Source organism: Passer montanus, unplaced genomic scaffold (genome assembly GCF_014805655.1).
Source record: "Passer montanus isolate IOZ18808 unplaced genomic scaffold, ASM1480565v1 scaffold9, whole genome shotgun sequence".
NCBI classification, from domain to species: domain Eukaryota; kingdom Metazoa; phylum Chordata; class Aves; order Passeriformes; family Passeridae; genus Passer; species Passer montanus.
Window position 1 is genome coordinate 7,568,729 of NW_024374367.1, and position 16,215 is coordinate 7,584,943.

The window sequence follows — 16,215 nt, forward strand, 5'->3', positions numbered from 1 at the left end:
CTTCCTGAGTAAAAAAAACAAACAACAAAACAAAACTTGGGTTTCAGTCTATTAGAAATCTAAGCTTTGAGAATAAATCCTTTACCCAAAATATCATTCTCCCCACTGAAAGGCAGGCATGATCAGAATGCTAGATTAAATTAAAAAACAAAACCCAAACAAATAAACAAACAAAAACTCCCATGAAAACAAGTAAACAAATAAAGGGCTTTTCTTGCTAGAGGCTGCTACAGGGCAGAGCTCTAGAAATAGATCTATTCACTTAATGAAGAGCCTTTGGATTATAAGTTTTCTGTTTGTAGACAGGAGACTGTCTTTGTATTTCTATATTAACGGGGTTTCTCCTAAGGAGCTGTGACCTTTAATCTCATTATGTATGGATCTTTGTATGTGAATATGACATATGAATTTGTTACCAAGATACTATTTGAAGCAAACATCCTAAGGCCTTCCAAGTTGGCAAGTTGATGCTGATTTCTGAGTCATCCCAGCCTAAAATATTGTTTTGTATTTTTGCAACATTTTGGACTGTAGAGGGAACCTCAGTCATCTTACCTGACTGATGCTATCTGGTGCTTTCCATTATTTTCCTAATGTATGTCCTAGAGACAGCCAGACACACACATCAGCCTGGACACAAATGGCACTGCAATTGAAGGGGATCCAGTTTATCAGAAAGGTGGATCAGCTCAGTTAACTACAGCAACTTATCTATAGCAGGGTAAGGACTTGACAGGCTCTTTCAAGCTTGGTGGAATTTGCATCACCTCATGTGTTGCCTCCCTCACCTTCCTTCTCCTTTCTTCTTCCCTGGAAAGTGCCATCTCCTCTTGGTTCATACACACACTGCTAGTGACAGCTTTTTCTGCTGTGCTGGTTCAGTGGTCGTGGCAGATCTGGGCATGGGCTGCACATTTGTGAAATGGGCTGGGGGGCTCCAGCCTGTGCCACGGTGTCTGGGCTCCTGTTAGTCCCTTGGTTCTAATTTATATAGTAGTGACTACTAATTAACAACCTGTTAGCTTGTTCTGAGAGTTATTCTGGAATGTGGCCTTTAGTAATAGGGGATTGATAAATGGCAGGGGATTCACTTCCAGTCCTGCACTCATTCCAGGAATCCTATAACAGTGCACAATATCTCTTGGTGCTGCATAATGTCTATTTCTGAATTCTAGCTGCAGCTGAGGCTTTCTTTTTTTGTCCTGCCGGAGTTGCTGAGATTGTTTCATTTGTCAGGGGAGTATGTTCAAAGAAGAAATACTAAAATATGTTGAATAAAGATATAGTTAAAGAATTTCTACTACCCTATCTGAAATATGATTTCTCAAGATCTTGCAGAGTATCTGTAGCTTAGCCAGCTGCAATATTAATGGCACTTCATGAAAAAGTGCCAGAGCCCTATAACTTTCATATAATTAATGAATTGTAGATACCACTCTCAGCACGAATAATTAGCAGGATTTATACTGTGTTCTCTTCACGAAGAATGAGTCACTTCTCCCACACTCAAAGCATGCAGAAATTCTCAGGGAAAATGCAGCTGAGTACATTTAATTATTATAATTTCATTTAGCTATTTTTTGGGTTTGATGACAATGTCATCATAAATGAAATCTAGGGCATTTCATACCTTCATGCTAGGAAGCTATCCTTTAAAGGGCGAACATGGCAGTTTTAAATTAGTGTAAGAAATGAAAATTATTTCCATGGACATCAATATTTTGTGGAGCAGAAGTTTATTGAGTAGTATCTCACTTTCATTTTCCAGCAGTCCAAAAGTGAAACTTTAAACACATTTACAAGCAGAGGAGCTGACCTTCAGGAACTCACATGATTTCCAGCAACACCCCATATATAGAATTGAGATAATGAAAGCAATGAAAAAAAACTTGCCATTACAAGTCTCCTGAAGCTGGCAGGTGTTATCTCTGTGTAGCCATGCTCCCATATGTATGGCATAAGGCTCTCTTCCCTTGTGTTCCAAGAATTTATATCACTGAGTAGTTCAGAGAAGTCACAGTCCTGAATGTTATGTGTGGTGGATGATGCTGTGGGGACTTTGGAAACTCACAATGACTGTATCTAGTTGAACAAAATGTACAACCCCTCATGGAGGTAACTTTTAATAGCAAAGTAAATAAGTAAAGCTGGGGTAAGTAATGTGTAACACAGGTTAAAAATTTATCAGGATCAAAAAAGTAGACTCTGGGAAAGGAGGGGTCTGCATGGGCTGAGATCCTTGTTCAGCTGCACTGAAATAGGTCAGTTCCTCCAGCCTAAGGTGTTCCTGCTGCCTTCCTTAACTTGTCCTTGGTGTCTCTGAGGCAGGTTCTGTGTCCTGAGCTGTGTGTGCCCTTTTTCTCTGGTACCTATGCACTATGGAGGCGTTTGTGCAGCTCAGTTAGATTTATCTCTTTTGCTGTCTTCCTAGTATGGTTAAAGGAGAGTTGGGAAACTCTGAATAGAATCATTATTTCAAATATGGTCCAAAAGTTTGTATTTTCACAACCGTGTCTTTTCAGAGAACAGAACTGAGCTAAGTCAGAATAAAAGCAATTGTGGGATTTTTGGAAGGGAGTAGATGGCACAGGGAAAGCAATGTGTTGCAAGTGGGTAGATCCAGCCTGTGGGTACCATATGTTTTGAAATCCGTGTGGTCTGGATAGTGACCAGCTAGATTTTTCAGCCTGAAGCTTCCCCACCCCACTGAGGAAGATTTCCTGTTGCTATGGAGCCCAAAAAGTGCCTGAGCACCCTGAAGTCCCTCTGGCACTTACCAACATAAATACAATTAAAGCACCTTTGCAGCAGAGTGTTTGCAAAGAGAACTGGAGATCATGGCTGTCTATGCCCTGCTTTTCTGAAGGCTGCTGTCTTGATACATTTCTGTATCATGAAATTTCACTAAAATCCACGTTTGAAGTGCAGATTTTCACCAGACAAATTGTGGGTTGATGAGCCTGGCCCGTGAAAAAGTGTCAGCATTGACTGCTGGATGCAAAATGGGATCTGAAGCACAGGGGTCTGGAAGGCAGAAACTTTGTGTTATGTGGCCTTTCTGTTCTTATAATTAGGATATGATTATGGCTGAGCTCTTTCTTTCATAATACACTCCTGTGATGACTCCCAAACATACTCCTTCAGAGATAGTCTGCAGCCAGTTATCCAGATAATGAAGAAGGGCAGGGAGAGGGAGGGGGAAGATTGCCCAAAGCTAATGTGAAACATGTGCCAGTGAGACAGTAAATAGTCAGTGTCTCCATCATTTTATATGCAGAAAGTGCATCTCCTTAGAGCCAGAGATGACCTGGGGCTCCTGGAAACTGTAAGCAGGTGAGAGTCTCTGTCCTGGCTGTGACACTGCCAAAGCTGTGGGGAAAAGACAGAATGGGCCAATCCACGGCTCAGGCAATCCATCTATGGATAATCAAACATTGTGTCTGACATGATTTGTTCATGTCATGACTGTTCTCCTTGTTAAAGTTTCCATTGCCAGTCTAACATGATGAAATTCCTGCCACTGAGGTTGATATCTTTCCTTATTCTAATTAGTAACTGGACTTGGAGCATGCCTTAAGATCAGCTGAGCTATATAATATAGCTTTTTAACATAAAATAGAGGAAGTGGAAAGACTGTATAAAACTGCAGAGTGCATGGCAATACATCTCATTCATCTTTTGAAGATTACTTGACTTCAGTGAAAAAGGCTTATTTTCCTCTGGGTAGAGACATTCTTCTGCTGTGACATAATCTCACATTTTATCTTGTATCTTCTTTATTGTTTCTGGAGAAAATATAGAGAGAGGGATAAAATACCCTCTGATGACCACTACACCTCCAGACTCATTATTGCCTCATGTCTTTTGTGACAGGCAACTTTCTAATGAGTGCTGCTGAAGGAGTTTCACAGTCCTTGTTAAAATGATTTGTTGGCTTCAGGACTTCCATTTGCATGATGGAATCCCTTCCCATTGAGAAGATGCAGACCCCTCAAGTGGCATTTAGCATTACCTTCAGGATCAGCCCCTTGCTGCTTCATCCAGCACTGTTGATGCCAGTAGAAGTTTCACCCTGGATTTCAAACCTGATCAGGCCTGAGGATTGTGGTCCTTTCATCCTTTGGGCAGTTAAGATGCTTATGGCCTTCCACAGGATCTGCAGACACTGTGATAGAGGTTGGGCCTGGTGCCACACATGGTGGCAGCTTTGCCCTGAAGTGCTGACAGTCTCTAAGTTTAGATGTGGAGCAATGAGTGGGACTAACAAGCAAAAGTGGGCAATAGGCACAGTGAAGGTCATGGCAGTGGGACCAAGGTTACTCTGATCTGGCAGGTGAATATCCTGATGGCTGCACTGATTAAATAGTGATTAAATCACCAGCTGCAGGCTGGAAGGAAGAAGCCAGACCTTAGAGGGATGTGGCTGTGGGGAGACCTGGAGGGCAAACATCAGGAGGACAGTTCATGCCCAGAGGACTAGAAGAGCTTGTCCACTACTTTAGTTGTTTAGGCATTTAAAACACACTGGGTAAATCACTGACAAGAATGCCCAAAAGAACAATGTTGCATCACTTATCTTCCTGAGCATTTGACTGGATTGATTTTTATTTATACTAGACAAAAAGGGTTATTAGTGGTGCTTCATCTTTAGTCTGAATGTCTTTAATTTGGACATCCATTAAATTTGGAAGTTTTCCATGTGATGCCAGTGAGACTGTTGGATTGTAGTCATGACTTACAACCAAACATCTTTCTTGCTGACCGCAGCTTTGGTTATGAAATGGGAAAGAATGTTAAACTCCAGTGTATTTTTCTCTGTGGATTTTGTTTATTTTTATTTTTAACATTTCGATTGGACAATGAAATGTCAGTGATGACAATTGCAAGTCTTTAGGTACAAGTTTGCCTTTCAGCCATTGCGTGGGAGTGATTATTTGCTTTTAAAAACTGACAGATGTGGATTTTTAGTACCTTTTTCTTAATAATCTCTGGGAAAATGGCTTTACATAAAAGGCTGCTGTTTGAAAAGGTAAGACCATGGCCAGTTTGGGATGACAACATCTTTTTCATGTGTTGCTAACTTTTCCAGCGAGCAGCAGCAACAAGCTGAGCAAAGGTTGGAGGCAGCATGCTTCTTCTGTTTCCCTTGAATTCCTTTCATCAGTCCAGTGACTACGTGAGTCCTGATGACACATTTCTGGATCACATGTGCCAGAAAGATGGACTATATGGAGACACATGGCATGGAAACTATTCTAGCTGGAGACCAGTTACATACACAGGTTTCAGACATGCTGTAAATGTGTATATTCTTCACATGGACTTTATTAATAGCACAAGACTGAGACAGGGAGAGCCAGTTACATTGCTCCACATATAAGTAAAGCAACAGAAATACAATATTTCTTGTTCCTTAGTGTATTAAAAGTGCAAGTGGCTTGTTAGAATCATAGAATGGCTTGGATTGGAAAGGACCTTAAGGTCATCCAGGTCCATGCCCCTGCCATGGTCAGAGACAGCTCCCACTATCTTAGGTTGCTCCAAACCCCATCCAGCCTGGCCTTGAACGCTTCTAGAAATGGGGTATTGACAGTTTCTCTGGGTATCCAGGCTGTCACCACCCTCAGAGTAAAGAATTTATTCCTAATATCTAATCTAAATCTCTCCTCTTTCAGTTTATTACCCTATAAGGCAGCTTAGACCAGCACAGGCCCATTAGGAAATGCAGAGCAGCCCAAGTCAGAGCACAGATTACCCAAGCCCAGCTGGGGGCTGCAGGAGAGGGGCAAAGGCATGAGGGTGCAGCATCCACAGCCGGAGAAAGAATAGGAGGCCCAGATGAGTATTAAAAGAGCCAGACCCATGCATGACCAAACTGAATGCTTGTTTTGTTTTTGGTCCAGTGGAAACTTTGCAATGGAAGAGTTAGATAGTTTTCTTCCTTGGCTCTGCCATCAAAGGGGTGCTGCTGCCATTCCCAGCCAACTTTCTCACATTCAGTGGGATCGAGATTTCTCTCTGCAGGATATTGCTCTGGTTAGGAGATCAGAGGGAAAAATGCTGGAACTGTAGGTTCTCTTTATTTGGATTTTTTCAGGTTTGTCAGTCACTTCCACTGCAATTCTTTCAGTGGTGATAGTAGCAAGCTGTTGCCCTGGTTCATGGATTAAATAGAGTTGGAGGCACAAACTGGAGTGGTTGAAGACTGCATGTCCAGTCCTCTGGGCTCCCACTAACAGAAAAAACTGAGAAATGTGTCTACAGAAACTTGACCCAAGAATTCGTGTCCTTCAGACACTGAATAATAACACCTGCATGGAAAGAGCTTTCATTAATTACTCTCCTGGGTTAATCACAACAAATTAATTTTATATTCAGCAACATGGAGAAGTATGGAAAGGTTCACCCAGTTTGGCACCTTTGATGAATATGAACCCCAAATTCAAAATAATCACAGCCTGGGCTATGCTTTAAATTTCTATTTATAACTATAAAAAGGGGACACTCTGACATGCTCCAGACTCGTGGTGAGTCCAGATGAAAATACAGACAGCAGGTGGTGACTATTGAGTAACTTAGGGTACTTGAAAAATGAGAGCTATTTTACAATATAGGAGGTGACGTTTTTCTGCTAATGGAATTATTACACAAATTATGTAATAATTCACAGATTTTCATTTGAAAAACAAGTAGAAATTTTTCAATGGTGGTGGCAAGGGGCTTCAAACCATCCTAAGAGGAAGAGTGATCTCCCATTCAACACTTTTGATATGAATGGGATCCTGATCCAGATAATGTGTTCCTAAATGCCAGCAAGGAAAGGAATACCAGCAAACTGGTAGAGCTGACAGCTAGGAGTCTGGATCAGGATTTCTGTCCCCAACTCTGTACCTAACATGCATTTTGACCCTGGTAACTTTTTGATTTTCAAGCCTCAGTTTAACCATGTATTTAAACAGGTAAACCAAAATGTATCCTGTGAGGACACTGTAAAAGTTAGAGGGTATGGAGGGGAGAGATGCTGAGTGTAGTATTATTTGAGCTGTAGTTTTACAGGTTCACTCTCAGAAGAAAATATGTATAATATGTAAAATTCAAAACATTCCTCCATATCCTTAGGTTGAAATTATGGACATAAATGAGAAAAATTGTATTTCAGTGCTAAGCAGGATACAGTAGTAGGACTATTGCATTTCTGTTTGCACTGTAAGGAAAGAATTCATCACAAATGTGTTAGGCTTACATGGTGTTCTATCACATTTATGATGATGATTTACCTCCTGTAATCAAAGTCAGCCACATTAGTGGCTAATGCATTTCTGTTTGCACTGTAAGGAAAGAATTCATCACAAATGTGTTAGGCTTACATGGTTTTCTACCACATTTATGAGGATGATTTACCTCCGTAATCAAAGTCAGCCACATTAGTGGCTAGGAATATTTACTAAGCTATAGGGAAGGAATCAGTTTTAAATTCTACTGATTTCTTTTCATCTGTGTCTCAATTAAACACTCTACATTAAATTCCTGAAATGTCTATGCTGCTACTTGTAATGGGTCAGAAATGTCAGGGCATCCTTGAAGTGGAGCACTCTTCTCCAAGGCACTCTGCATAGCTTAATTAGCACATTTATTTCTTTCCCTCTGCCTTCTCTAAGGGCTTTCATTATGTCAGATGCTTCCAGTTATTAGAAATCAGAGCCAGAAGTCAACTGATGAGCTACTGATCGCTCAAGCTAAATGTAATTTAATGCAACAGTTATCAAAGCAGTTTGCAAAGCCCCTTTGGGGACTGGATGTGCTGGGATGCCCCAGGATGTACATCCCTGCAGACTCTGTGCAGTGCAGCACGAGACGTGGGTGCATCAAAGCACCTGATCCTTTACTAGCCCAAAGTCATCACTATGGCACTTTCTTTTATTCTGCTGTAGCAAGAAATCAAGCAAACAAGCTTTAAAACTGTCCAAAATTAGATGTTTGTTTTGTTGGTGTGTAATTGGGTTTTTTTTTCTTAAAAGGTAGTGAGGGACCTTCCCAATATCTTCAAGTAGCTCTGTTGTCTGGAAGCCCCAGCCTTGGCTGTATAATTTACACTGGGCAGTGAGTGAAACAGTCCTCATTTTAACTCCTGGAGCCAGATCATGTCTCAGAGTCTCTAGCTGAATATTTTTCACCCAAGGTAACTGACTAAGCAGAACTAGTTCTGATTCTGTCTAACGATATGTCATTAATATACAAGTCCTCTAAAATGTTTGCCTATGAATTGTGAGACTTTGACCCTGAGATATCAGAAATCATTCCAATTAGACTAAACACATATAATTCACATAGTTCAGTATATGGTGAGGTCTCTTACCAGCCCTTTTCTGATCACAGCCATTACGTGAATGACAGCATGTGCATGTCATACTGGGATTTTCCACTTGGCCTCTGTTCAGTACCAATCTGATAGTGGGATGAAAAGTGGACTTGAGGAATGCAGTTCAAAGGACTTGCACTCTTGAACCTGTGTACCAAGCCTGGCTGTGTGGATTGAAGTAATGACTTGTGGCAATATCGTAAACTGGAGACAGCCCATGCAGGGCCATGAAACAGAAGATATAGCCCACAGGTGGGACAGGGAGGAGGAGGAGCCAGGCAAGGGCCACTTAGGGAGTGGAAGGCAGCCAAAAGATGCTACAGAAAACAACAGTCATGGCAATACTGTTCTGAAAACAGTTTCTTCCTTCACTTCCCCATGGAGGACTTGCGAAGTTAAAATTCTCATTTTTGTTATCTCTGCCCTTGAAAAGAGTGTGGTTACATTTTTAAAGACATAATGCCAAAATTGCCCCCAAATTCTGAAATGCAAAAGGAGTAAGGAATAATTTAAGTAAAAAATCTATCCAGATTGCTGGATCTTGTTGTATTAGGAAGTATTAGAGTGCTGATACCATGTAACATACAATAAAATTGGTCTTGGTTTATTACCATATTTCATGCAGACACTGAAATACAGAAGCTTTCTGAAGACCAGTCTTATGTCTAATGTGGTGTCTGGTGTCTGTTGGTATACTTCACCTTGCATGTTAACAGCGCAGCAAAGCATTACTGCTGGCTGACATCTTATAAAAAATAACATCTACCTTCTTCAAAAAAAACCTTTTAATTCCCCATCTGGGATGCTGTTACCTAACACTTTCTGTAAAGGTAAGCTTGATAGGCATGTATATTAATTCAGATTCAAGGACCCTTGACCACCTTTCTGTCTGTACTCTTTGCTCACGGTAGTTTTCCTTTTACCAGATCCCACTGCACGTGCTGCAGGCCCCTCAAAGGTACTGTGGTTTTAAATGCTCAGCTTTTTATTGAGAAAATCAATGCAGGTGAATGAACAGTGTGAGTAGAGTGGAGTGGAAGCCAACATGGCTGGGATGTACTGCAGTATCTCAGGAAGGAACAGCCAGATCTGGGATGCAGCACAGTGGGTGGTAGAATCGCATTGTTCCTATAATACTTCTTGAGACTTCAGATATTGTGATTTGTAAGGGTATTCCTACTTTACCAGCAGGCTGATTAAAAAAAAAAAAAAAAAAGCAAAACAACCAAAAAACAATTATAGGTAATGCACATTTTTCTTTTAGGGACAAAATGCTATGCAACTCTGGGCACATCTTTCTTAATAGTCTAGTTGTTCACATTTCACATATGCCCCTCTTGAACTGCCTATAGCAATATGCAACACTCCTCCTTCTCTGAGTTTGGGGATTTCAAAGGCTTTCCTGGCTCTAATGAAGGAGAAGAAAGGCATTGTATGGACTTTCTCTAAAGTTGAACGCCATGCAGAAAATGCAGGGAACAACTTGTTCCATCGCCTTCGTTTAATATGTTGACAAACCAAGGCTTAGACAAGGCAAGTGTTTTGACCTAGTTTACCCAGAGAGCAATAAGGAAGTAAGCTAGAAAATACCAAGGAAATTACCCAGGGAATTCTCCAACAAGGCAATAAAGTACAAATGAGTCTTTTTGCTATGAACTGTCTGCAGTGCCCTCTACCTCCGCTGGCTTTGCACAGGGCTGACTTTGTCAGTGCTTTTTGGATTGAACAGTTTTTAAAATGTCCCTTTTGGGGAGTCTAAGCAGAGGGAAGGTAATTGATCACGTGCTGTAAGTGCTTCAGATGGGCTCTGGATGCTGTCTCAGGCAGCACATGACCTGACATGCTGAGTGGGTGAAGGATGGGTGCGGCTCTGCCAGGGGTGCCTGGGCTTGTTGGGAGGATTGTTGCCATTCCTGCCCACTTCTCGCTCTGTGGTCTTTCTGAAACAACAAGGGATATTAGCAATGGTTGTGTGATGTAATTAATTCAGGGGGGAAAACTCCCTCATAAAGTTTGTGATGCTATTCTCTTTGAGACAAGACTAAGTGGGGAGATGGGCTGGTGAGCTGAAAATTCAGTGGGACACTGTCATCCATCCTGCAATCAAAGGTTCGAACAAATCTTCCACTGGAAGGTCCCGAGTCTGTTCTAAGTGCAAAAGCACAGACACTGAGCAGCCTGCAGTGCCCTGGGCTGTGCACAGGCTATAGGGTTGGCATGGCAACACCAGCTTCCAGTGGGTGTAGGAGCATCCCTGAATCACAGCTCTACCTGCCATCCCCTTGCACCTCCCAAGTGCTGAAGGGGAGTGTCATGGGAGCCAGCAAAAGGCTTTCTCTCCCAAAAATAACTACTGAGAATAGGGAATACTTATCTGACAGGGCCTGCTATTGAAAAACGGATCTTGGTTCATATAAGCAGGAAAAAGACATTGAGGCTTATTTGTATTTCTGCCCCTGAGCACAAAGGGGTTGGAAAGCAGGCGGATCCCACCGATTGTGTGCTCCTCCTGTTTGGAGATGTAATCGGCGTCCACATACTGTGCCACAGCCTTTCCTCATCTCTAGGGGTTGGGTTGGGGCTGGGAATGATGTGTGGGGATAGACCACCTCCAGTGTAGAAGTGAAGATTCCAGAATCCGGGTGGGGGAGGGCTGGTCCCTGATGCAGTCTCTTCCCGTCTTCTGACATGTGGCACACACTGCTGGGAACAGTGTCTGTGAGGAATGGAAGAAAACACAGGGTCACCCTATTCACTGAATCCCAACTTACCAACTGGAGAAAAAGCCTCTGTGTAAACAGCACAAATGAAACGGATGTTTCACTCTGCTACTGATAAGTTTATCAGAAAATCCAATGTGCATTTTGGGCCCTGAGGAAAACACAAAGAAATTATGTTAAAGAAAGAGATGTGGAGGGTCCCCAGCTTACCTCCAGTTTACCACACCCTGGGGATCAGGGTGCTCTGGTCCATGCTCTGGCACATGTCAATCATTGCTCAGCCAAGGTGACTCTGAGGCTGGGGCTTTGTCATTTGTAACCAAAAGGGCCAGTCTTTCCTGGGCTTGAGCTGTTTTAAGTGCTATTGAGACAAATGAACCAGGACTATGCAGAGGAAGGGGTATATGCTGTATCCCTTTGTCTGGGCAAGATGGAAGCACAGCAGGGGCAGGCAGGAAACACAGCTGATGCTGAGGAACACCGTGGAAGGCACTGCTGGACCTTGGGTGAGAGGTGCGGCCGTGGCCTCTCCAGCTGGTATTGTCTGTGAGCAGACCATTGTTCTCTGCAAGGAAGCAAAGAGAAAACTGTCTCTTCTGCTTCCTTGACTGTGGCTCTGAGCCAGTATTGCCTCACCAAGGGCTCGGCACCAGCTCGGAGGTCTCACAGCTCCAAAATGCCTCGCCCACGTTGCCTCAAATGCCTGCTCTGGTGTCCTGTTACACATGGATCATTTTGGCTGGCTGGATTTTGTTCCCTGCAAGTGAGTGGCTGGGAAGGAGATGTGTTTCACAGAGCTTATAATAGAACTCTTGCTTTGACCTCCACGACCAGGAGATTAACACCATTCCTGAATGATATGGTGTGTGGTTTTTAAGGGTCCAAAGGCAATTCCTGTTTACAGAGCTGGTCTGGAAGAGCCTCATAATATTCAGGCTGGGACAGTGGCTGTGCAATTCCTTCCCTATCACTACACTTTCAGGTGTACTTATGCCCTGTTGAGGGAGAACTTGAAACATCCTGTGGATGGCTGAGCCAGGCTGTTGTGGTTGTGCAAAATCCCACTGTCTGTCTCTGAGACAAGAGAATGAGGAAATTCCTGTACCTATCCCTTCTCTTGAAAGGAAATCATTTCAGAGCTTCTTCAGGGTGATTCTTTCTGGGTTTGGATTTTCAAAATTTCTTTTAGGAATTATTTTGATGAGATCCAGAGAAAGGTTGCCAGTACCTGTGGGAAATTTGTCATTGACAGTAAAAATACATTTGCAATAGCCTTGGACTTCCTTCAGTTATTCAACACTGTAGATACAGTCTTAAATGCTTTGATCTATTGAGGTCCAGCCTGCTAATCCTAATTATGTGCTCATGCCCAGCATCTTTACCTCTAATGGGCACTGAGAGTGGGCCTGTTATACTGCTCCCACCATGCCCATTTTTCCAATCAGTACAACAGGCTGAAAGCCCTCTGAACAGGAAAAGTCTCCATCTGCTAATAGCATCAACTCTTGTGTTTTCAGTTACATTTCCAGAAACCAGAGAATACAAGATCTCATTTCTGGGTAAATGTATTCTCATGTCCATGAGGAGCTTGATGCAAGTCAACCATCTGAGGCATTGTGAGCCAGTGGGGAGCCACAGTGGCAGGAGCCTGGAGTCCACTGTCTGATGTGTATTCCCTGGCATGGCTCTGAACAGAAAATTGGTTATGTGTCTTTAGTCAAAGGAGTTATGCACTGAATCATTGTCATGGCCCAAAATTTAAGGTCCTTTTTGGGGAAAGTGGCCTTTAATAAGCGCTCAGGTTTACTTATAAGATGTGGAGTGACACCTTGACCCTCTAAGTCCTCTAGGTGGGACATATTTAGCTTGTTATTAACTATGACCTTATGGAAGGAGAGTCATGTTCATATACTGGCATGGCACAGCTAAGACTACAGTCAGAGGCAGGGATTTTACTTTTGGAAAATTTAAACTCAGATTTTTAGGTGCCAGCAGCACCGAAATGAGAAGATACAGGAATGTGGAAATCCACCATTTGAACAATACAGAGCTCTTGAAGGAAAGGGCAAGGCACACTGAGCACATGCAAAGCTGTATTTACTCCAGACACATCATGCTGTGAGGTGATGACATGCCTTCCTTCCCCTCTCTACTTCTCATTTTTTCTCTGTATCTTGGGTCCCTGACCTTGGAAATTATTTACTTCTCCTTTGCAAACCATGACTCTCCTTTCTTCTCCCTCGTGGTCTCTTTTTGCACAAAGCTTTTGATGTGTTTCAGCCTCTCTGACCAATGCACACGAGCAGTGAGGGGTGCAAATCCCGGCTGCCTTTACTGGCACCGGCCATGCCCCAGTACAGCTGGTGTCTGCTGGGCTGGGATTTTCCGAGTGCTCCTGAGGAGGAGCAGGTTACAGACCGATTGAGACATGTTTGGTGGCTCAGCCATGTTTGCCACAAGGGGGGGTGAAGAACAGAAACTGTCGGTGGAAATTTACTGACTCTGAAGACCGCATGACTTCTTGCTAAATCTGAAAATTCCCAGTATAATTTTTCTAAACCAGCTGTGAAGCCTTTCATTATTTACCTCAGTATTGCAGGGTCAGTGTTTTGGTTTTGTTGGTTTTTTTGTTTTTGTTTTTTTTTTGTCAGTGACACCAGTCCATTATTTGCCATAGGTGTGAAAGTTAAGGAATTAGTAGTCAAGGCACTAGTTTCTAATACAAGAACTTCCACAGAGATGTTGAATTTCAAATATTTTTTTTCCAACAAATCAGCATGTAGTGTTCTATCTCTTGTGAAATATGTACCTATTAGGAGTATAAGTGGGAGCAAGTAAGGTTGTGAGGAATCTTTCTGCAGTTTCTGTTTTCAAACTGGTTTGCAGAAAAGCCGTTTTCTTTTCTTTTTTATTTTAAAGGTTAATATGTGCGAAGCTCTTTAAAACATCTGAGGTGGATCAGGGTTATGAGTAAGAGATAAGGAGGGATTTGTCTGTCTGACCAACTTCCCCTCTGCTTATAGAGAAGGTTGGTGTGTTCAGAAGTGGCAAAATACCACTGAGTGCAAAATGCAGGGCATAGTGTAAACTGGAGTTTTGACAGTTCACAGGCTGAACAAAACCCCTTGAAATGCAAGATGCTGCAAAGCCCAGCTCTGTGTCTGCACAAGAAAAACCTCCAGTGATGTCTATAAGACAAGTGCTCAGTCTCCAGTCCAGGAAAGATCAATGTAATGCCTACTGCAAAGCTGACAGGAATTTTACTCTTAGGACAATTAATGTTCTTAGTCATTTTTATATTGGATCATATCATCTACCCATCAGAATGAATGCTGCTTGTTTAAAAAACTGAGTGAGGGAGAGGGGAATAAGACAGGAGAAACCATAAAAAAATGCCCTGAGTCTTTGTTGTGTCTCCAGGCAGAGCACAAAGTCAATCTGCAATAATGTAATTTCTAAGCAAACCATAGCTAGGAGTATAGACTGCAATGGTGATCAGGGATGACCAGTGCAGTCAACTCAAGCACAGCTAAAGGCAACGCCTTCAGAGCCTGCAAAACTCATCCAGGGCACTGTGCAAGGCCCTGATAAGTGCCTGCAGTGCAGTAAAGGTTACATTTGCTTTAATATTTTATAGATAATGCTCTGTAAAGACAATGGACTGGTTCAGGTGCAGCTGAAGTCATGTGAATATAGATCTGTCTGCTTTGGGTTTTAGCACTGGGGATGAAGGGACGTGGTAAGAAGCTGTATCTGCTCCATGTAGCAGGCCCAGTTGCTAAGCTGGCATTCTACTGTGTTGAAATCCTAATTCAAATACAAAAACTTCCAGCAATTCAGGGCAGGAATAAGATATTTGCAGGTGGATAACAATGATGATCTGTTCTTTGCAGCCAAAATCTTGATTTTGTACATTTAGTGTTATACAAATTGTATTGAGATTTGACATAATGTAAATTCTCTGCATGTGCCCAGGAGAGAGTAAAGAAGATAACAGATAATCCCAAAGACCCCAAGAAAATTCATAAAACACTTGAGATCAGAAAATGAAACCCACGGAGAAAGGCATAACCAGTACAGGCAGCAGATGTGCAGATTGCACATCGCATAAAATGAATGCAGTCCATCACACTAAATTGTTCATGCCTAGACCATATATGTTCATTTTTTGACAAAGTAATCTCTTTACAAAGCTCCATAATGCAGCAGAGTCAGCTAAGAACGAGTTATAAACAAAGAAGCTATTCAGCTGTCAAAGCAATTTTCAGCTATATTAAGGCAGAATGGGATGGAAGGAGTTCTGCCGAGCCTTCTGCTGTCCCGGGGAGCCGGTGGCTGTGCATGTGTGCCTCGTGTGACAAGGGGACAGCGCTCTCGCACGTGTGCGCACACGTGTGGGGCCAGCGCCCGTCGCCTTCCCCAGCTCGTGGCAGAAACTGCAAAACGCTGATTTCAGCCCTGTTTTGGGTCTGCACGTGAGGACGTCACCCAGCTCTGTCCATGCCGATGATGTGTTTTGTTCCCATAGAAACCGGTGTACTTTGTGGGGGGAAAGGCAGAAGGAGACTGAGGGAAGCAGAAAAATGAGGCAGAGCAGAAGTGTGCGGTGGGAATAGATTGCTCAGGTTGTGGGGCTCTTCACTGAAGGCAGTGAGCTGCTGTATTTATTTGTGGCTATGTCATTCAAGAATAATTCAAATCCTTTCAAATGTACGTCAGTTAAATGAACACAGCATCCTATTTCTTCATGTGCACTGTCCCCCACCAGACAGGCTGTGTCAGTGCTGTAGGGGCCAGGTTTCCAGGGTCCTTTCTGCTGACACATGACTTTGATGTTTGCTGTGTCTCTGGTGTCATTAGCAGGTGTTTCCTATCTTCATCCCCAAACTTGGGAAGGAGGCAGGGCCTGGGAACCTACTGATTTCAACTAAGGTTCAATGAAATACCTGTCAAGTCTCCCATAAAAAAAGCTGTGCATGATCTGAACCTCCCAAGGGGTAGACAGGGCAGGGAGAAGCATGCTGGAGCTATTCTATGATTTTTTTTTTTTTTTTTTGTGCCTTAAACCAGCCAACTTGCCATTGAATAATTTAATAACTAATTAAAAGTCCTGGATAAAACACGCTGTCTACAGCT